Raw genomic sequence first — 21303 nt, 5'->3', positions numbered from 1 at the left:
TGTCACCCTGGAACCTGTTGCTATGGCAGCCAGGCAGGTCCCCTGCCAAGCAAGATGCAGGACTGGGGAGGAGAGAAGCCCTAAGGGGAAAGTCAAGGTCTTTAGCTAGGCTGAAGAAACAAGGTTTGCTAAGTGGAATAAGCAGAGTGGGAGGCCCAGAGCCAGTGGGAGACTGAGAAAGTACCCTTGGCCTCAAGAGCTCTCCACTAGCTAAGGGCTAGCCATTGGTCTACCCTACCCAACTACTCACCCAGGCTTTCTCATATCCTGTGTTATAGCAACAGTGACACCCTAGAGAGTTAAATAAGACATTGAAATATAGAACCTGCTGTTCCCTACCCCAGATGTGCTATGGAAATCATTTGCCCTGTGCCAGACACAGCTGTTTAATCTATGTTCTCCAAGGCAGATCAGGGAACAGGTTTATATAACCACCCAATATAACTGCATCCCTGATTCACTTCCAAACCTTTCAAAAAATGTCCATTTGTTCATTTATTGCAAAACTATTGTGTTCCCAACAGGAAGATCAAGAGAAGTAACTTATGGTCTCTGCTTGAGATCTCAGAGCAGTTGGGGAGATGGCATACAATTGAATATCCCATGGGAAGCACAGCACCATCATTTCAGACTCATAGACTCCAGAATTCTTAGAGTTCATGTTCATTTCTGAGTCTTCGACTTAGCTAAGGCTGCTGCTGGTGGAGAGAGTTTGCTCACAGCTGCAGACTCTGCCTGCTCTCACTACTATTGAACAGGCAGTGGAGGATCCTGTGATCTTGCTGCTTAATTTAGAGACTACAGTTTGCACAGTCCTGGGGAGGGCAGTGCCCTGGTGGAGAAAAGACCAGGCATATGGTTGCTTACTTAGTTCTGCCCTGATGGCTTTCAAGTTTCTTAACCTGGAAAACTGGATCCATGGACATAGGAAGACACATGGGGATGGAGAGAATGCAGAATTATGAAAGGTTTTTAGGAACCAAAGGTGCTGCCTTGCATCTGGGCTTGTTACTTGCCTTGAAAGTTTCTTGTGGGGGAGGTCAAGGACAATGTCACTGTATTTTCTTTCAGAATGGGGAATTATTTCTTTACTAACACTGCACCAAAGACCTAAGAAAGGAAGAGTAACCAGTAGGAGGACCTAGAAAGGGATCTTCACTTTTTAAAAAAAATCTGGTTTCTTCACTGAGCTCTCTATTTCTTAACCAACACCTCTTGGTAAAGGCTCCAAAACTAAGGCTCAGAAATATGAAACTACTTGTCTAAGGCCTCAGGACTGAACTGCTCACATATCAGTGCACACTCGGAAGTCCAGTGACATTGAAGATCCTTGACTTACCTGGGAACTGAGTGGAGCTAAGAGAAGCCTTGGTCAGGCCTAAAGCTATGTGTCAAATGAAAAACACTGTAACATCCTTTCGAGAACAACTGGCAATGAGGGAAAGAGAGAGGATCGTCAGCGTTAACAGCGTTGTTTTGCTTTGTTTCTTGCCAGTGATGCAATCCCCTTAGGCTTACTCTCAGGTTTAATTTAGAGTAGGAACCCTTGGAGCTAAAACCAAAATAATTCAACATTCTGCACAGTAGTACTATTTTTACTCAGAAAACGATTTTATTTTTATTACAATTGATGGACACTACTCCCTCAAGGATCTGGGAATGGCATGAGTTGCTCCAGAACCCACAAGTTACCAAGTGACCATTTCATTGATGAGGGCCACCTCATTTTTTTTCTAATTTGGGAGGGGGGGCATTGGCCTGGGTGCTGCCCCTTAGCTTTTATGCTCGATGCTAGAGCTTTACCATTTGAGCCACAGCTTCACTTCTGACTTTTTGCTGTCTAATCGGAGATAAAAGGGTCATTGGCTTTCCTGCTCCAGTTGGCTTTGATCTCAGATCTTAGCTTTCTAAGTAGCTAGGAATATAGACATGAATCACCATGGCCCAGCAAGGCTGCCTTATTTTTAATATAGGTAGTAGTCTTTAAAATAAATGAAATATAAAATACTGTCTGCCCATATCATACAAAATTGGCTATTCTTCTCCAATCTGGACTGTGGATTGCTACCTACTTTTGTAAAGTACTATTTAAATTTTACTTGTTGGAATAATGTGAAACACACCAATTGGAGCATAAAGCAACAAAATAATGAATAATCAGGAAAAGTAAGTAAATCAAAATCATCTGGGATTTTCACTCCTACCCCAGAGATTTCAATACAAGTTCTTGATGGAATATATTTACCTTCTTCCCCAGTCCAGTCCTGGGAAGAATCCCCACCCATGCTAACCATTATTGATGATAGGAATAGGCTGTATGCACAGAATAATAAGGCCAAAAGAAAAAGATTGGATCACTAAGTTAGTGTTCAAGAAACAAATCCTAGGGGGGAATAAGCCCTACATGCTACCTTCCCTGTCTCTCCACATGTCAAAGAATAAAAGCTGCTACAGACAAACTGTTGGGGAATCATTTACCAGAGCTGTTAGGAAGGCTTCTCCCACCCCAGAGGCAGCACTCTGAGGCAGCATGGACCAAGTTGCACGTATGAGTAGAGCGTGGCCTCTGAGTCTAAGGAGAGTTGTCATGGTCAGAATTCATGGCTCTCCCAATGTGGCTCATAGTCAAGCAAAAGTTGCAGAGAATATTTCATGCTGCTCCATCAGTTAGCAGCATTCAAGGTGAATGTGAGAAGGTAATGTTCTATTGCTGTGTGAGTTTCAGGTTCCAGTGTACATACCACAGTTCCCTGGTGCCATTTTCACAGGGTGCTAGTGGGTCACACCTGTAATCCTAGATGCTCAAGGAGGCTGAGGTCTAATGATCCCAATTCAAAGCCAGCCCTGGCAGAAAAGTCTGTGAGATTCTTGTCTCCAAATAACTAGCATAAAGCTATGTAAATTGAGGTATGGCTCAAGTGATAGAATATCAGCCTTGAGTGAAAAAGTTAAATGAGAGACTATGAGGCCCTGAGTTTAAGCTGCTATTTTGTCTGGTTCCTGGAAGACTTGGTTATATACAAAACAGCAAGTTTTGCATAATTTTTAAAGGTTGCCTTAAATACTATTTATAAAAAAACATCAAGGATAGTATAAGATGATAAAAGGCCATTAAGCTAAAATTACATAAAAGGATCCAGTCACAGGCCTAGCTAACTCCATTTGCCCCTCTTGCTTTTTCCAAGTCTCTCCTCAACACACTCACCTTGAGACTCAGAAAGGATAGGGTTGGGCTGGGGATATAGCCTAGTGGCAAGAGTGCCTGCCTCGGATACACGAGGCCCTAGGTTCGATTCCCCAGCACCACATATACAGAAAACGGCCAGAAGCGGCGCTGTGGCTCAAGTGGCAAAGTGCTAGCCTTGAGCGGGAAGAAGCCAGGGACAGTGCTCAGGCCCTGAGTCCAAGGCCCAGGACTGGCCAAAAAAAAAAAAAGAAAGGATAGGGTTAACACATATGGGTCTTGTGACAAAAAGCAAAATAGAATGTTTGGATAATGACATTCAAACATCTTGGGATAATCTACTTGAGCACATCTTTGGTCAACACCACATAATTACACATACCAATATAACAGTCATTTGTCAGCCACTCAATCCTTCCTGTGATTTTTTCTTATTGTAAGAAACCATCAATAAAAATTTATCCCATCTGACCAATCCAGTGACTGCTGTCCCCCAACATGACCACTGCAGTATAGAGCTATCACCCCTTTCCCTTTCACAGAAGGGTTTTCAAATGTGAAGCCCAATTAGGAATTTTTGCTTTGTTTTGAATTCAGTTTAGTTTTGGTATGGCTTGACTTTGATGCCATTTGAGTTAGGATTTGTTTTCAAAGCAATAGGAAATCACTGAATCTTTTTAAAGTTGAGCTACATGGTAAGATTTAGATATCCATACTGAACCATTTAAACACATTACATTCTCACTTCTCTTTCTCCCTTCTCCCCACCCCCTTCACCCTTTCCTTGCCCTCCTGAATTGCTGGGCATCAACTTAGGACACACTTGCCTTGGTTTCAGGTTCATCTAGCTCCTTACACATGTAGATTAGGATGAGACAGCACAAAGACCCTGTAGCAAGCACTTTCGGTCCATTATCTGCAAGATCCCATGCAATGATCTCTTGTTCCCAAATGAGACCTACTGAATTAAGTGGCAAGGAAAACTTAAAAAATATATATATTTGAAAGTAATATTCAGAGCTGGAATATTAATTTTTTCCAAGTTTTTATTATCAAACTGATGTACAGAGAGGTTACAGTTTCATATGTTAGGCATTGGATACATTTCTTGTACTGTTTGTTACCTTGTCCCTCATACCCCCTTCCCCTCTCCCCCTTACCCTTTCCCCCCCTGAAGTGTTCAGTTCACTTACACCAAACAGTTTTGCAAGTATTGCTTTTGTAGTTGTTTCTCTCTTTTTTTTTTTACCCTGTGTCTCTCAATTTTGGTATTCCCTTTCAATTTCCTAGTTCTAATACCAGTATACACAGTTTCCAATATACTCAGATAAGATTACAGAGATAGTGTAGATACAACCACAGGAAGGTGATACAAGAACATCTTCAATAGTAGAAGCTACAGATACACATGGGACATTGAAAGTAGTTACAACTGTGATATAACAATCATTTCCATAACATGGAGTTCATTTCACTTAGCATCATCTTATGTGATCATAAGGGTATAGCTATTGGGCTCTTGTGATCCTCTGCTGTGACTTGCCTAAACCTGTGCTAATTATTCCCAATAAGGAAGACCATAGAGTCCATGTTTCTTTGGGTCTGGCTCACTTCACTTAGTATAATTTTTTCCAAGTCCTTCCATTTCCTTACAAATGGAACAATGTCATTCTTTCTGATAGAGGCATAAAATTCCATTGTGTATATGTACCACATTTTCCTGATCCATTTGTCTACTGAGGGGCATCTGGGTTGTTTCCAGATTCTCGCTATGACAAATTGCGCTGCAATGAACATTGTTGTGCTGGTGGCTTTACTGTGATTTTGTTTGTGGTTTTTTGGATAGATAGCCAAAAGTGGGGTTGCTGGGTCATAGGGGAGTTCTACATTTAGCCTTCTGAGGAATCTCCATACTGCTTGCCAGATTGGCTGAACCAGTTTACATTCCCACCAACAATGAAGTAGGGTTCCCTTTTGGCCACATCCCCTCCAACAATTGTTATTGTTAGTTTTCTTGATATATGACATTCTTACTGAGGTGAGATGGAATCTCAATGTTGTTTTGATTTGCATTTCTTTTATGGCCAGTGATGTAGAGCACTTTTTCATATGTCTCTTGGCCATTCTCATTTCCTCATCAGAGAAGTCTCTTTGTAAGTCTTCAGCCTACTTGATGAGGGGGCCATAGGTTCTTTGCAGTTTTGTTTTGGAAGAAGGTAATTTTTTTTAGTTCTGCATATATTTTAGATATGAGGCCTTTGTCCATTGAATGGCAGGTAAAGATCTTCTCCCAGTCTGTGGGCTTTCTGTTTATCTTGCGAGCTATGTCCTTTGCCTTGCAGAAGCTCTGCAGTTTGATGCAGTCCCATTTGTCCAACCTTTCTTTGATTTGTCGCATTTCTGGGTCTTTGTTAATGAAGTTCCGTCCTGCGCCAAGGAGCCCAAGTGTTTCCCCTACTCCTTCCTTTAGTGTTTTCAGGGTGTCTGTTTTGATTTCGAGGTCTTTAATCCATTTGGAATTGATTTTGGTGCAGGGTGATATATAAGGATCTAGTTTTAGTTTGTTGCATGTGTTGAGCCAGTTTTGCCAGCACAATTTGTTACAGAGGCTATCTTTCTTCCATACTATTGTTTTAGCCCCTTTATCAAAGATTAAGTAGGCGTAGTTCTGTGGGTTCATTCCCAGGTCTTCAATTCTGTTCCATTGGTCTTCACTCCTGTTCCGGTGCCAATACCAAGCTGTTTTTATTACTATAGCTTTATAATACAACTTGAAGTTGGGTATTGTAATTCCTCCAGCACTATTCTTTCTGCTTAGGGTTGTTTTTGCTATTCTAGGTCTTTTGTTGTTCCATATGAATTTCTGCATTGCTTCCTCTATTTCATTAAAAAATGATGTTGGGATATTAATGGATATTGCATTGAATTTGTAGATAGCCTTTGGCAAAATTGACATTTTGACTATATTAATCCTCCCAATCCAGGAGCATGGGAGGTTTTTCTATTTCCTTAGTTCTGACTTAATTTCATTTTTCAAGCTTTTAAAGTTCTCATCGAAGAGGTCTTTCACTTCTTTGGTTAAGGTTATTCCTAGGTATTTTATGTTTTGGGGGGCTATTGCAAAGGGAGTTGCTTTCCTGATTTCAGCCTCGGTCTTCGGGTCGTTAGCATAGAGAAAGGCCGTTGATTTTTGAAGGTTTATTTTATATCCTGCAACTTTGCCAAAGTTTTGGATCACCTCTAGTAGCTTGGGGGTAGAGTCTATGGGATGCTTTAGGTATAGGATCATGTCATCTGCGAAGAGAGAAAGTTTAACTTCATCTTTTCCTACTTGGATCCCCTGGAATGTTAAATTTTATTAATGAGGTTTTATGGTCCACAAAGCTTTTTCTTTTCCAAATTTTTATTATCAAACTGATGTACAGAGAGGTTACAGTTTCATACGTTAGGCATTGGATACATTTCTTGTACTGTTTGTTACCTTGTCCCTCATGCCCCCCGCCCTCCCCCCTTTCCCTCCCCCCCCCAGGTGTTCAGTTCACTTACACCAAACAGTTTTGCAAGTATTGCTTTTGTAGTTATTTCTCCTTTTTTACCCTGTGTCTCTCAAATTTGGTATTCCCTTTGAATTTCCTACTTCCAATACCAGTAAACACGGTTTCCAATATACTCAGATAAGATTACAGAGATAGTGTAGGTACAACCATAGGAAGGTGATACAAGAACATCATCAATAATAGAAACTACACATACACATAGGACGTTGAAAGTAGTTACAACTGTGATATAACAATTGTTTCCATAACATGGAGTTCATTTCACTTAGCATCATCTTATGTGTTCATAAGGGTATAGCTATTGGGCCTTGTGATGCTCTGCTATGGCTTGCCTAAACCTGTGCTAATTATTCCCAATAAGGGAGACCATAGAGTCCATGTTTCTTTGGGTCTGGCTCACTTCACTTAGTATAATTTTTTCCAAGTCCTTCCATTTCATTACAAATGGAAAAATGTCATTCTTTCTGATAGAGGCATAAAATTCCATTGTGTATATATGTACCACATTTTCCTGATCCATTCATCTATGGAGGGGCATCTGGGTTGGTTCCAGATTCTCGCTATGACAAATTGTGCTGCGATGAACATTGTTGTGCTGGTGGCATTACTGTGATTTTGTTTGTGGGCTTTTGGATAGATACCCAACAGTGGGGCTGCTGGGTCATAGGGGAGTTCTATATTTAGCCTTCTGAGGAATCTCCATACTGCTTGCCAGAGTGGCTGAACCAGTTTACATTCCCACCAGCAATGAAGTAGGGTTCCCTTTTGGCCACATCCCCTCCAACAATTGTTATTATTAGTTTTCTTGATATATGACATTCTTGCTGGGGTGAGATGGAATCTCAATGTTGTTTTGATTTGCATTTCCTTTATGGCCAGTGATGTAGAGCATTTTTTCATATGTCTCTTGGCCATTCTCATTTCCTCATCAGAGAAGTTTCTTTGTAAGTCTTTAGCCCACTTGATGAGGGGGCTATTGGTTCTTTGCGGTTTTGTTTTGGAAGAAGGTAATTTTTTAGTTCTGCATATATTTTAGAGATGAGGCCTTTGTCTGTTGAATGTCCGGTAAAGATCTTCTCTCAGTCTGTGGGCTTTCTGTTTATCTTGAGAGCTATTTCCTTTGCCGTGCAGAAGCTCTGCAGTTTGATGCAGTCCCATTTGTCCAACCTTTCTTTGATTTGTAGCCTTTCAGGGTCTTTGTTAAGGAAGTTCTGTCCTGTGCCAAGGAGCCCAAGTGTTTCTCCTACTCCTTCCTTTAGTGTTTTCAGGGTGCCTGTTTTGATTTCAAGGTCTTTAATCCATTTGGAATTGATTTTGGTGCAGGGTGATATATAAGGATCTAGTTTTAGTTTGTTGCATGTGTTGAGCCAGTTTTGCCAGCACCACTTGTTAAAGAGGCTATCTTTCTTCCATACTATTGTTTTAGCTCCTTTATCAAAGATTAAGTAGGCGTAGTTCTGTGGGTTCAATTCTGGGTCTTCAATTCTGTTCCATTGGTCTTCAGGCCTGTTCCAGTGCCAATACCAAGCTGTTTTTATTACTATAGCTTTATAATACAGCTTGAAGTTGGGTATTGTAATTCCTCCAGCACTGTTCTTTCTGCTTAGGAGTGTTTTTGCTATTCTAGGTCTTTTATTGTTCCATATGAATTTCTGGATTGCTTCCTCTATTTCATTAAAGAATGGTGTTGGGATATTAATGGGTATTGCATTGAATTTGTAGATAGCCTTTGGCAGTATTGCCATTTTGATTATAATAATCCTCCCAATCCAGGAGCATGGGAGGTTTTTCCATTTTCTTAGTTCTGACTTAATTTCATTTTTCAAGTTTTTAAAGTTCTCATCAAAGAGGTCTTTCACTTCTTTGGTTAAGGTTATTCCTAGGTATTTTATGTTTTGGGGGGCTATTGCAAAAGGAGTTGCTTTCCTGATTTCAGCCTCGGTCTTCGGGTCGTTAGCATAGAGAAAGGCCATTGATTTTTGAAGGTTTATTTTATATCCTGCAACTTTGCCAAAGTTTTGGATCAGCTCTAGTAGCTTGGGGGTAGAGTCTATGGGATGCTTTAGGTATAGGATCATGTCATCTGCGAAGAGAGAAAATTTAACTTCATCTTTTCCTATTTGGATCCCCTTTATATTCTCTTCTTGCCTAATTGCTCTGGCTAGGAATTCTAGTACTGTGTTGAAGAGCAGGGGAGAGAGTGGACATCCCTGCCTTGTTCCTGATTTTAAAGGGAATGGCTTTAATTTTTCACCATTTAGAGTTATGCTTGCTGTTGGTTTGTCATAAACTGCCTTGATTATATTCAGGAATGTTCCCTGGAATCCCAGTTTTTCCAGGGCTTTTAGCATAAATGGGTGCTGGATTTTATCGAACGCTTTTTCTGCATCCAGCGATAAAACCATGTGGTTCTTTACCTTGCTCCGGTTGATGTGGTGGATTACATTAATTGACTTGTGTATATTAAACCAGCTTTGCATCCCTGGGATGAATCCAGTTTGATCGTGGTGTATGATTTTTTTGATGACCTGTTGAAGTCGATTGGCCAGAATTTTGTTGAGAATTTTTGCATCTATGTTCATCAGGGAGATTGGTCTGTAGTCCTCTTTCCGTGATGAGTCTCTGCCTGGTTTTGGGATGAGGGTTATACTGGCTTCATAAAATGAGTCTGGTAGTGAACGTTCTCTTTCAATTTCATTGAAGAGTTTGAGAAATATTGGAGTGAGTTCTGTTTTGAAGGCCTTGTAGAATTCTGCGGTGAATCGGTCTGGACCTGGGCTTTTCTTGGATGGGAGATCATTTATTGCTGTTTCTATTTCAATACTGGATATGGGTCTGTTTAGAAGGTTTAAGTCTTCATGGTTGAGTTTGGGGGTATCAATTTTTTCTAGGAAATCATCCATTTCTTCCAAGTTCTCGAATTTGTTGGCATAAAGGTTTGCAAAATAGTCCCTTATTATTTTCTGGATTTCGGTTATTTCTGTGGTGATGCTACCTGTTTCATCTCTTATCTTGTTTATTTGAGTGTGCTGCCTTCGTTTTTTGGTCAGGTTTGCCAGGGGTCTGTCTATCTTGTTGATTTTTTCAAAGAACCAACTCTTTGTTTTGTTGATTCTTTCGATGGTTTTTTTCATCTCTAATTGATTTAATTCTGATTTGATTTTAATTATTTGCTTCCGTCTATTGACTTGGGGTTTGGCTTGCTGTTCTCTCTCCAGAAAATTAAGGTGCTTCCTTAAATTACTGAGTTGCTGTTTCTCCAGTTTGTTGATGTATGTACTCAGAGATATAAATTTTCCTCTGAGTACTGCCTTTGCTGTGTCCCAAAGGAGCTGGTACTTTGTGTCCTCAACTTGGTTGAAGTCCATAAACATTTGAATTTCCGTTTTAATTTCTTCAATGATCCACTGATGGTTCAGCAGTGTGTTCTTTAGTCTCCATGAATTGTGGCATTTTCTGTGGTGGCTGAATGAGTTGAGCTCTAATTTTATTCCATTGTGGTCTGAGAGAATGCAGGGAATGATTTTGATACTTCTGAATTTGTACAGATTTTCTTTGTGCCCTATTTTGGAGAATGCTCCATGTGCTGCCGAACAGAATGTGTATTCTGGGTGGAATATTCTGTAGATGTCGATTAAGTCTAGTTGGTCTATGCAATTGTTTAGTTTTGTGGTTTCTTTGTTCAGTTTTTGGCATGTTGATCTGTCCAGAGGTGATAGTGGAGTGTTAAAGTCCCCCACTATCATTGTGTTTGGGTCTATGAATGTTTTTAGAGCCAGTAGTGTTTGTTTGATGAAGTTGGGTGCTCCTGCATTTGGTGTGTAGATATTTAGGATGGTTATTTCTTCCTGTTGGAGAGATCCTTTTACTAGTATGTAGTAACCTTCTTTGTCTCTTCTTACCTTTTTTAATTTGAAGTCAATTTTGTCTGATACTAGGATTGCAACTCCAGCCTGCTTATGGGGGCCATTTGCTTGATAGATTTGTTTCCAGCCTTTCACTTTTAGAAGATGTTTACTTTTGCTGGATAGATGTGTCTCTTGGAGGCAGCAGAAAGATGGATCTTGATTTTTGATCCAACTTATGAGCCTATGTCGTTTGATTGGAGAATTAAGTCCATTAATGTTGACAGTTAGGATTGAGAGGTGATCGTTTGTTCCTTTCATTATCACTATCTTGTTTAAAGCTGTGTCTTCCCATTTCTTGATCTGATGTTTACTATTTAGGGTTCATTTCTCTGTCTGTGTTGGTATCTTGATTATTTTCCCTGTATAGTACATCTTTAAGGATTTTGTGTAAAGCTGGTTTGGTGGAGATATATTGTTTCAGTTTTTCCTTATTGTGGAAGACTTTTATTTGACCTTCGGCTATGAAGGAGAGTTTGGCTGGGTACAGAATTCTTGGTTGGTAGTTATTTTTATTTAGAGTTTGGTATACTTCATTCCAGGCTCTCCTTGCTTTCATGGTCTCTGCTGAGAAGTCTGGGGTAATTCTGATTGCTTTTCCTTTATATGTGATTGTTTTCTTTGCCCTAACAGCTTTGAGTATTTTTTCCTTGCACTCTGCTGAAGCTGTTTTGATCACAATGTGTCGGTGGGAAGTCCTATTCTGGTCTGGTCGATTTGGGGTTCTAAATGCTTCTTGTATGTGTACAGGCCTTTCCTTCTGGATGTTTGGGAAGTTCTCAGCTAATATTCTGTTAAATAGGTTGCCTATCCCATTAACCTCTTTCTCCAAGTTTTCCTCAATACCTATTATCCTTAAATTGGGCTTCCTGATTGTGTCTTGAATCTCCTGTAGCGATCTGTTTTGTTGCTTGGACTGGATTTGTATTGATTTTTGATCTTTCTCCATAGAATCTAAGGAATCTTCAGCTCCTGAGATTTGATCCTCTGCTTCAGTTAGTCAGGACTGTAGGCTAGCTACTTGATTTCGAATCTCTTTTCCTTCTGACTGGTCTTTCCTGATGATTTCCATGTCATTTCTTAGGTCCTGTATGGACTTCTTTACTTCATTAACTTCATTACTTTGGTTTTGAGTGTTGTCTCTCATATCTTTAAGCTGGGTAGCTATCTTTTCATTTGACTCTTGAAGCTCATTTATCTTTCTATTTGTGGATGCCATGAAATTCTCCATTAATTTTTGCTTTGCCTCCTCACGTTCTAACATAATTGACTGAAGAGTTTCAAACTTTTCATTTATCATGTTTATCAGTAGACTTTGTAGAGCATTTTGGGGGTTTTCTTCATTGCTTTTGATTGACTGCTCTGCTTCCTGCTTGTTTTGAGTGGGGGATAAGACTTCATTATTTGCCATCTTTCTTGTGTTTCTTCTGCCCATTTGAATTGGGAATGCCAGTCTACCAGCACCTGTGAGCACCATTTAAGACCCAAAGCAGCCCTTACCAAGCACTGTTTTGTAAATCTTACAATTTCACAATTATATACAGATAACTTGTATACCTGTCTATAAAGATAGATTTGGTGTTCCTAAAGAATACAATTTCAATATAACAACCGATCCTGGGCCCTGTATTCAGTAGTTACTTATTTACTGTTACAACCCTATATGCAATTCTTGTTTTTATATTAAGTTCTTTTAGGACTGGCTTTCTCTATGAACCCCTTTGATTAACTCGTATTAAGCTGGGATACCCTCTATCCAATAACCAGGAGTCAATGGAACCTGGAGGTCCAGGCAGTAAGTCAGGAGGGTAAGTTGGAGGTAGTAAAGAGAATAGAGTAAAATGTATTGGGGGGGTGGTGATTTTGGTTTAGTTTCAGTGATGTGGAAATGTGGAGAAGAGTAGAATCAGTAGAAAGAACAATGTTAAAATGACAGACACTGGAGAGTTAGCAGAGAAGGGTGGAGGTGTTATTTATAGGAAAGTAATTTTTAAAGGAAGAGGACGCAACGAGAGAAATGAAGTAAAAATACTGGAAGACAGATACACAAAACAGAGAAAAATTGTTTAAAAAGGAAGCATACGTAAATAAAAAGGAAAATAACAGAAAAGGAACAACACAAACAAATAAACAAACACAAAAAAAACTTGATAAAACAAACCGGTAAAAATGGAAAACAAACAAACAAAAAACAAACAAACCAAAAAAAAAAAAAAACCAATGATGTTTCAGATGTGAAAAAATTAAAAAGAAAATTAAAAAAAAAGTTTTAAAAAAATGTTTGGAAAAGAAAAAGAGAAAAAAAAAAAAAAAGGGTCCTCCTTGTTTGGGTGGTTTCTCCCCAGTCTCTGGTTTCCCTGCAATGGACTGCAGTCTATTTTCCTGGTTGGCTGGTTTGACTTGATTTCAGTTGGCAAGGGGTGGTTCTGTTCTGACCTTCTCCATTGTTGGTGCAATCGTGGGTCTCTGAGGTTCGCACAGCTTGCAGGCAGGCCTTGGGCGTCCTCTGTAGATGGGGAGGTGAGCAGTCTCAGGAACTGTGGCTCCTCTGTCTGCTGTGGGGCCGCTGCCTTTGATGCCTGGTCTCGACTAGGCTGTGAACTCAGCAGGGTGGGGCGCCTCTGGCCTGTTTTGCTCCACTGAGAGTTGCTTGCCTGAGGGAAGCGGCCTCCTTGGCATAGGTGGGTATGGAATGCAGCTCCGTTTTGGGCTGGGAATTGGGCTTCCTCTGTGACAGGACCGTTTAGCTGTCCCAGCAACTGTTTGTTCCTCCGTCTGGTGTTTCCGTGCCCCTGGTAGCTGCTCGCAGCTTTTGCTTTAAGTTTAGAAATTCCGGCGGGCAGGGCGGGGCATCTCTGGCTAAGCCCCGGACTCACCTCCTGCCAGGACAGGGGGCGTTCTTCTGGGCGGGGCTGGTTCTCACTGATTCCGCCCCTCCTGCCCTTTTCAAAGATGGCTTTTTTGACCTCGCTTTCCCCAGGCCCGCTTCAGTTCCAGTCTGGTCTGACCCTATGCCAGTGGGAAAGATGGCGCTTTGCTCTGGCGGTGGGGACAGGGATGCCTTCCAGAAGCTGGACTGTAGGCACAAGCGAGAATAATTATTTTTTTTGCGGGGTACTCACGCTGTCTCTGCGATGTCAGGTCCTCCGTGCTCGGCTGCCGTCTGGAGTATTTAACGCTTTAGCTGTGCGGAGTGCGGGGGGCGGGGGCTGTGCCCGGCACTGTGCCGGAGCCGGCGCTGGCGCTGCGGCGGGACGCCGCCCGGAGCTCAAAACTGTGTTTTCAGACCAGCAAAGTCGATTTTTCCTTCCTGTTCAGAATCCCTGTACTGTTAGAACTTACTTTGGCTGTCTTTCTCGGAGAAACAGTTTCTATGAGGTGAGAAACTACGATATCGGAGGGAGCTCTGCAAGGGCTCTGCTTCTCCTCCGCCGTCTTCCTCGGGACCTCTGTCCACAAAGCTTTTATGAGCCATTTCTCTTTATGGAGGATCATGTAAAGAAGAAATGAAGCTTGTAAGTCTACATTTAATGCATCAGCTTTTTGCCAAGTGCATATAGACTGCTATGATTTGAACATGTCTCTCAAAGTTTATATGTTGGAAACTTTGTCTCTAATGCACCAGTGTCAAGAGATAGAACCCTAATAAAAGGTGATTTGGCTCTGCCATTCTGAATGAATTAATGTTATCCTAGAATGAGCTAATGGTCATGAAAGTGTATTTGTTATGGATGTGAGTTTAGTTTCCTCTTGCTCCCTTAGCTTTCATCTAGTTCTCACCCTTCAGCCTTCTACTATAGGATGAGCAGGGCAAAGGCCTTTGCCAGATATGGGCTTAATGCCTTTGGACATCCTGGACACATCTAGAACTTTCTGAGTTACCTAAAACTATGAGTCCAATAAACTTTCATTGTTACAATGGTGAGTTTAGGAAGTGGGGCGGGGGGGGGGGGGGTCTATGTAGATCTCAGAACACAAGTGGGCCAGAGCCCAATTCTAAGCTGCTGCCAGGTGCCGGGCTACAGATGCTCTGTGTCCTGAGAGACAACAGGAAATGAAAATCAGAAGGAAGACAGAACAGGAAGAGAGATGTGGAGGTTGCAGCAGCCACGGCAGCAGAGGCAGGTTCTTAGGCCTCATCCTTTCTTAAGAGACCAGAGGAAAAGTGTGTCCACCTGTTTGAACGAACTCAAGGCAGGGCTGCACTATTCCCTCAGAACAGCAGGGATCCACACTGTGTTAAGGCACCACAGAATGCACCACCTCACTGACACCTGTAGAGACGGCCATCCTTTTACCACTGCTGTGCAACTCTGCCCTGGGTTCAGTAAGCTTTTCTTCCATTGTCCCACATCCTGTGCCAGCTGTGTCTACACTGAATGAGCCAAGAGAAGAAGGCAGGCAGCATCTGCCGGGCTCTAACCCCACCAGGTAAGTACTTAATGGCCCTGTTACTGCTCCATATTGGAAGAGACTCAAGATTTCAGGATGCTGACACCTGGCCTCCACATTTAGGGGTTCAGTCTGCGGCAGAGCCAGGGTTGCCTTTATCAGTTGCAGTCCTGAAACAATGGGCACCGCAGAACATACCAGGCCATCAGTGAAGCAAGGATTCAGTCTAGAAGTGAACTCCTTGCTTTACTTTGACTTGGGAATCAAAATGCCAGAAGTGGAGTTGTGGTTTACATGGTAGAGCACTAGCTTTGAGCAAAAAAGCCAAGGGGCCCTGAGTTCAAGTTCTTATGCCAGCACAGAAGCAAACCAAAGCAAACCAAACCAAATAAATATGTAAAACAAGTAGAGTTTTTGCTGTTCTCTATTTTATTACTGATTGCTTTCAGTGCTAGGAATTGGGCTGAAATTTTCTCACCTAATAGGCAAGTCCTCTACCAACTAACTATACCTACAGCTATATCTTAGAATGTAGTCCATATAGTACAAATACTGAAGTTTTCTGAGGCTGCTATTAATCTTCCTTAAATATGCCATTCTGTATTTAAATTAAAATTTTATATGATGCCTAAAGAAATTGTATTATAGTTAAAACTTGTGACACTAGAGTGAGATTTACCTGTTAATCCTGGCTGTCAGTTACTGACTGCATAAATAGGGTGCAACTCTAAGTCTCCATGCCTGTAGAGTATGGATTACAGGAAAGATTATTGCAATGAGCTATAGAGGACCAAGAGAGCTATAAACAGTTCCTAGAAGAGAATGAATACTCATTAAATGATGTTTATTATTATTTCATGCTTGTTTCCCTTCAAAAAATATTGTCAAAAAGACAAACTAAGTCAAGTGACAGTAGATCATGCTGATGGCTCATGTCTGTAATCGTAGCTACTCAGAACTGAGATCTCAGTGTCATAGTTCAGAGTCAGCCTGGGTAAGGAAAGTGTGAGACTTATCTCCACTTAACCAGCAAGAAGCCAATGGTGAAACTGTGGCTCAAGTAGCAGAGCACCATCCTTAAGTGAAAAAGCTAAATAAAGGACAGTACCCAGGCCCTGAGCTCAAGCTCTGATTCTGGCATGCGCATGTGTGCACACATACACCCACACCCACACCCACACCAAAATTACAGAAATAAAGAACAGATACATGACTACCTTGGATGGAAGGAGTTGAGAAGGAAGGCAAAGTAGCATAGGTGGTGACAGAACCATTTTGTCTCTTGACTGTAATGGTAGTTACATGAAGCTACACAGGAAATAAAATTGCATAGTACACACACACATATACACTTACATAACATTGGTGAAATCTGAATAATGTCTGTGGATTTTACCAACCCTATAACTCAATTCAGAATTTGTGATTTCAACCCCAAGAGAATTCCAATTCTGAAAAGCTAAATTCTCTTGTTCGACTGTTGCGCTATGGAGAAAGCTGTGTACAAGGCTGCATAGGATGGGAGCATAGAGTACAAAGAGTGGCTGGATATCAATGCAAAGGGTTGCTGATGGCAAGCGAGGAGGCAAATACTTCATTCCTGGTCCTGCTTTAGGCATACTCTGTAACCCTTCGCTTCCTCATCTGCCTCATAGAATGTGTTCCTTTCTCTGGAAAGACTCTGGTGAGCATTAAAGAAGCTCTTGGTTCTGTGTTTATTGTACGTTTTCCAGTAAGCTCTGCCTCCCTGATAGCCCCCTTGAGTGGCTGACAGCTGAGAATTGAGTAGCACCTAATTTTCAAGAACTGGTAACCTGAATCTCAAAGGAACGGCAGAGTAGAAATTTATACATTCGAGTTTAGTCTCCAAGGAAGAAATGTGGGGTCAAAAGGATCTCAAATCTCAACTCATCGTCCCCATCATTTACCAGCCAAGTCTGTCCCTTGCATGTTTCCCTTGGAGCCAGAAGAGGACGTGGGGCGCCTTCATTGCTTTGCCTATACTGCCACCATGTGGCTATTTTCTAGATTGCAACAGTGAATTGACCTCAGGAAACCAGATGCCCAAAGGGCTATGTATCAAAACGCTCCACCTATGATCCCAGCACTCATGCAAGAAGATCATGATTTCAAGCCTATGCTGGGATACATATTGAGTGTCTTTATCAAAAACAAACAAAAAACCCAGAAACCTCCATGGTGAACTATTCTCAGTCCGCCACTTGACAAACCTGCAGAGACATTCCTGGTTTGTTTATTCAAGCTGAGAAAGTTCCCGGCCTTAAAGAAGGGAATTGGGAAAAAATAAAGGGACAAAATTGACACTGGATCCTCATAGGTTTGAGAATGGTGCACCTTCCTCTGTGACTGAAGGGTAGGGTGTGCCAAGGAGAAATTATGGGAGGGAAGAGATCATTTCACCATCCAAGAATGTTACATGTGAAGCCCTTACCCAGAGTGCACAGGGAAAAAACAAATAGGCCCAACTTGGCCCAAGTTAAAATTAGCATCTCTGTTCAACAACACATGAAATAGATCCAGACTCCGATGAGGATGGCCCTTCTCTCTTGAGCAGCCAACATGTATACCCTTTGTGATATGCCATCACATGCTAGAGAGCAAAGGGATGGGGGAGGTAACCTGCCCTAGCAGACTCATACTTCTGCAGAGGTGGCTCCTGCCACTCACATCAGGAAGGCAGCTTTTCCCTGACAGAAAGAGGCACTGCAGTCCCACAGAAAGGGCAGAATACGCTTGAAACCCTGAGAAGGCTTCTCCTCACGCTAGCAGTGCAGCAAGGCTGTCTGCTTACCATCTACTACCCAGGGGAATGATTTGAGGTATGCGCAGAATACCTGTTCATACCTGTTTCCAAAGTCCCTGAATTCACTTCTTGGCCATAATTTTACAGCTCTGGTTGTTTCCTTACATATTGTCTATATTGTTTCCCTAATTTGACAGCAAATCCTTTGAAGGCCAGGGCACTGCTACAAACCTAAGAGTTAGGTAATCTCTCTAGGCGAAATTGTTTTTAGGACTTTTTCTGAGCTGTTTTCAATGACTATATGAAAAGATAGTAATCCCTAGATTCCCTCAGTAACAATCTTCTGTGTTTGAGTCCATGAATGATTGCTATTGGAGCGACCTTCCTGAGTAGGGGGCTTGACTCTTCTCATAGATGTGTTAAATATCCAGTCACGTGGAGTGAAATGAATAAAGCAATAAGCAAAGTAGACCACACAAAACTGGGAAGACAATATGATACTCCAGGGCCTCTGAGCCCCACTGAATCCCCATTCTAGACTCTTCTGCCTTAGTATGTGCATTTCTAGAAGCCTAGCCTCATGAGGATCACTGAAGCTCTCTCCACTTCGCGTAAAGACTCATGGCTGCTGGGCCTCATAGTCAAAGTACACTGGGCTCATGACTTCAATCTTCCATGTAGGGGATTAAAGGAACATTCTTTCCAAGGGGTCATGGTAGTTTGGGAAAATTTTTGTGTTTTACCTAGGAGGGATCGTAGACTCTACCATCTAGAAGCTTAGATAGAATCAAAAGACAAGTAAGAATCCTCCTAATGGCAAATAGTCCAGAGGGGCTGAGTGCCTGTGTAAATTAAGGTTTTTGTTGTTGTTGTTCCAGGAAATGGGGACCCACACAGACCAGTACCAATAATTGGAGGTAAGGATATAGAAATGCAAAGACCTTATTGCAGTATAAGAGTAAGAGAGTCTCCTAGAAATTTAAAACCAGAAATCTGGTACTAGAAAATCACTCCAGTTCTGAAGACCTCACTCGTGCTCAGCAACTAATAAGACCCAGCTACTGCGAAGAGGTCAGCTTCTCTCTGCTTCTCTTCCCCATTCCACTTTCCATAGTGCTTTCTGAAGTGTACAATAGTGCTTTCTAAAGTGTACATCTGCTAACACGTGAGATAATGTATTACTAATCACTGTGAACAATACATAGAGAGAAATGCAAACCCATTTCTCCCAGGAAGCTGAAGCCCTGATAGTTGAACTGGTTAAAGTTCTGCAATCTATCAGTTGTGTGAACTCAGATTGTCTGTATGCCTCTAGCAGCATGACCTTGGTCAAGGCCCTGCCTCTACTTCCTTATTTCTAAAATAGAAACTTTGCATCTGTTTTCCATATTTGCCCAGCCACTAGGTGGCATTAAGCCAGTCTCTTCTCTTCTCCCTCCATTCCTCGTAAGTCAGACAAGATATCTGAACTACAGGAAACTTTCTACTCCTTCCCATCCATTCCAACTCCCAAACAGTTCTGCTTGTGTCTGCCCACTCTCAGTGCTGTTATGGTTTGGCTATGAAATGTTTTCCCAATAGGATCGTACATTGAAAGTCTGGTTGCCAGCTAGTGGCACTATTTGGGGAGGTTCTGGAAACTAGGCAGTCGGGTCTAGCTAGAGGATATTATAGGTCATTCAGGGACTGTTATTGGGACTTGTACCTTGTCTCTGGCCTCTTTCTGTCTCTCTGTGTCTTTCTTTCTCTATCTCTTTGTCTGTCTGCTTCCCGCTTACCATAAAGTAAGCCTTTGGCACATGCTCTGGTCAGCATGATATCCAGATTCACCATGGATTCAGAATCCATAAAGGTAAGGACCCCAGACCTCTAAAACCATGAGCTAAAATATAGCCTTCCTTCCTTAAAGCATGTTAGGCATCTGTCACCATAATAACAAAGCTAACCAATACACTTACACTTCTCTGTTCCCAAAGTCCTCCAAATCCTTTCCTCTTAGAGGAAGAAGGTGGGAAGCACATCCTAAATACCTTGTTTAAGCAAACATATTTGTGTGAAAACTTGCATTCATGCCATGCTTTTGTAATAAAATTCTGTTCCCTTTGTCCTGACTTATCTGTTTAGAAATGTTTCCTTTAAACTTCTTATTGATCATCAATTGGCTTTCAGTCACTTGTTCTCTATCTCTCCTTTTGTTCAGACACCACCCCCAGTGCCTGCCCTGGCCCATCTGTCTCTCTATTAAATAGTAATAATACATAAACAGACTTGGAGATGCTCTGGGAGCAAAGGGACCATGGAACAGCCTCCCTTAGGCCTGTGAATTGTCATTCCTGAAGCTGTCTGTTTTGTAAGTTCTTCTGCCAAGTTTCTATGGGAGCAGAGGGATCATTTTCTCCCTTTTCAAAGAGCAGGGTGAGTTGAGGCCTTGAGCTGGCAAGTCCTTTAAAGTCATTTTCAAAGGAAACCTGAGCTGAAAGGCCATGTAGTTGTCCCAGGGTAGTGTGACTTTCTGAAGCTCTCTGGGGCTTTAGGTGGTCAGCCGCCCTGGGCTCCCCAGCACGTGCTCAGAGACTGCTGTAAAGTCACTGCCTAGGCACACCATTGTCCTGCCAGTGGGTCCATGTCCCCTCCCCACCACCACCCAGGAACAACAAAGGAATAAGGTATTTCTCCTCCTGGCCAGCTACCACAACTATACTTGTCCTCTCTGCTCTCCTGGCCTGTCAATCAAACTTGGTCCCTGGGGTTTTGTGAGGTAAACTAGAAATGGGTGCCAAAGCAAGCTAAGGGTGAATTTGTGTCTGAACCGTGGATTATAAATGGTCTACTTAGCCCAATATCTCTCTGGATAAGTTGGGTAGGAGATTCAAAGGGAAAATAGAGGTCCCCAGCCACACAAGCAGGGGTGGCTGTGTTCCTGCAAATAGCTCTGTAGACAGAGAGTACCTCTGCAGGAGTGAGGGCTGGCAAGGCCTCTAATCCAGGAAGCACCAAAGACTCCAAATACAGAAGCCAAGAAATGTGTGATGGGAGCCAGTTACTTTGACTTACTCTAGGTAGCTAAGTGGGGAGAGATTCCTTATGGAGCCAGGAGGCAAGATGAGCCTCTGACTTTATAGAATGGCCAAACCAAAGGCCCAAGGAAGGAAGAGATTCCGATATGTCTGAATCAGAAGAGTGAGGAGTGGTGTTATTGAAAACTCAGCCTAGGGCTGAGTCCATCTGAGTTCTCCACTAGGTCTACATTGGCAAGATCTGGGATCTTTAGACCATCCCTGTGCTGGAGAGCAAGAAAGACCCAGGCAAGTCTACCAGGAGCAAGCCCCCTGCCCCAGCCACATCTCAAATAGGGCTCCTTTCTGTTTTTGGTGTTTTTGTTTTGTTTTGTTTGTTTTTTTTTTGGCCAGTCCTGGGGCTTGAATTCAGGGCCTGAGCACTGTCCCTGGCTTCCTTTTGCTCAAGGCTAGCACTCTACCACTTGAGCCACAGCACCACTTC

Source organism: Perognathus longimembris, chromosome 5 (assembly GCF_023159225.1).
Source record: "Perognathus longimembris pacificus isolate PPM17 chromosome 5, ASM2315922v1, whole genome shotgun sequence".
In the NCBI taxonomy this organism is placed as follows: domain Eukaryota; kingdom Metazoa; phylum Chordata; class Mammalia; order Rodentia; family Heteromyidae; genus Perognathus; species Perognathus longimembris.
This window is presented reverse-complemented; position numbering follows the sequence as displayed.